The sequence below is a fragment of the Dromiciops gliroides genome, chromosome 3 (genome assembly GCF_019393635.1).
Source record: "Dromiciops gliroides isolate mDroGli1 chromosome 3, mDroGli1.pri, whole genome shotgun sequence".
Lineage (NCBI taxonomy): Eukaryota > Metazoa > Chordata > Mammalia > Microbiotheria > Microbiotheriidae > Dromiciops > Dromiciops gliroides.
In genome coordinates this window covers 664,310,820-664,313,176 of record NC_057863.1, presented here as the reverse complement: position 1 = coordinate 664,313,176, position 2,357 = coordinate 664,310,820, and positions in this window count along the sequence as shown.

Here is a 2,357-nt window from a genome sequence, read left to right as displayed (position 1 = left end):
TTTTGGCTGGGAACCCCCTGGGTCCAGGGTTGATGCTTTGTCCACTGTGTCACTTAGCTAGGTGATGACATCTTTAGGGTTAAATTGAGGGGTGAAGGGAATTCACTGGGGGAGGGGGAAGGGCAGAAGTGAAATCCTACATGAAAGAAACAGGAAAAGGCTTATGGAGTGGGGGAAGAGATAGGAGAGGAACAGGGCAGCAAATGAACTTTACACTCATTAGAAAAGACTCAAAGACCTTAAATTTATCAGAGCTGCCTCAAGGAGGGACTAACAGACACACCCAACTGGGTGGAGTAATCTATTTAATCTGGGCAGTAAATGAGCCTAACACTCATCAAAATTGGCTCAAAGACCTCAATCTCATTAGAATTGGCTCAAATGAAAAAATGCTCTAAATCTTTAATGATTAGAGAGATGCAAATTAAAACAACTCTGAGGTACCACCTGACACCTATCAGATTGGCTAAAATGACAAAAAAGGAAGATAATAAATGTTGGAGAAGCTGTGGGAAATTGGAACACTAATGCATTGTTGGTGGAGCTGTGAACTGATCCAACCATTCTGGAGAGCAATTTGGAATTATGCCCAAAGGGCGATAAAGCTGTGTATACCCTTTGACCCAGCAATTCCACTTTTAGGTCTTTTTCCCAAAGAAATCATGGAAGGGGGAAAGGGACCCACATGTACAAAAATATTTATAGCTGCTCTTTACGTGGTAGCAACGAATTGGAAGTTGAGGGGGTGTCCATCAATTGGGGAATGGCTGGACAAGTTGTGGTATATGAATACAATGGAATACTATTGTGCTGTAAGAAATGATGAGCAGGAGGAGTTCAGAGAAACCTGGAGGGTCTTTCATGGGCTGATGATGAGTGAGATGAGCAGAACCAGAAGAACATTGTACACAGTATCATCAACATTGAGTGTTGACCTACTGTGATGGACTATATTCTTCTCACCAATGCAATGGTACAGAAGAGTTCCAGGGAACTCGTGATGGAAGAGGATCTCCAAATCCAAGAAAAAAAAAAAGAACTGTGGAGTATAGATGCTGATTGAACCATGCTATTTCTTTTGTTTTGGGTGCTGTTTTTTTTTTTTTCCTATTTTGAGGTTTTGCATCACTGCTCTGATTTTTTCTCTTGTAACAGGATTAATGCAGACATAGGATTAATGTTATTATGTGTATAAATGTGTGTGTATATCTATCTATCTATATGGATATGGATATAATATATAGATATATAGATATAACCTATATCAGATTACCTGCTGTCTAGGGGAGGGAGGAGGGAGGGGAGGGAGGGAGAAAAATCTGAAATTGTAAAGCTTGTATAAACAAAAGTTGAGAACTATCTTTACATGTAACGGAAAAAATAAAATACCTTATATGTAAAAAAAATAAAAATAAAGTAAATTTAAAAAAAAAAGAATTGGCTCAAGGAGGGAATGATGTACACACTCAATTGGGTGGAGTAATCTCTCTAACCCTGCAGGAAAATAGGAGGGGAAGGGGATAAAGAGAGAGGGCAAAAGAAGGAAGGGCAGAGTGGGGGAGGGGACAGACAGAAGCAAATCCCTTTTGAAGAGGGATAGGATGAAAGAAGATGAATAATAGAATAAATATCATGGAGAAGGGAATAGGATGGAAGGGAAACAGTTAACAATAGTAATCATGAAAAAGAGAAAAGGGGGAAAATTGTACAAAAAATATTTATAGCAACTCTTGGTGGAGGCTAAGAACTGAGAATCAAGGGAATGTCCATCAATTGAGGAATGATGGGAAAAGCTGTGCTATATGATTGTAGTGGAATGGTCTTGTGCTATAGCAAATGACAAACAGGATGATCTCTGAAAAACCTGGAAAGACTAATGAATATCACTGTATAGTGAAGTGAGCAGCACTGGGAGGACATTGTGCGTAGTGACAGCAGTATTGTTCAATGAGCAATTGTGAATGATTTAACTACTCAGCAATACAGCGATCCAAGACAATCCCAAGGAACTAATGAGGAAGCATACTATGCACCCCTATAGAAAGAACTGATAAAAACACTTGTGGATTGTACATATATAACCTTGTTGCGATCTTGTGGAGGGGGAAGCAAATGGAAGAAGGGAGGGAGAAAAATTTGGAACTCTAAATCTTATGAAAAAGAATGTTGAAAACTGCCGTTACATGTAACTGGAAAATTAAATAAATGTTTGTTGCTAAAAAAAAAAAAAGAAAGAAAAGAAAGTAAGAGGGGGCAGCTAGGTGGCACAGTGGATAAAGCACCAGCCCTGCATTCAGAAGGACCTGAGTTCAAATCCAGTTTCAGACACTTGACACCTACTAGCTGTGTGACCCTGG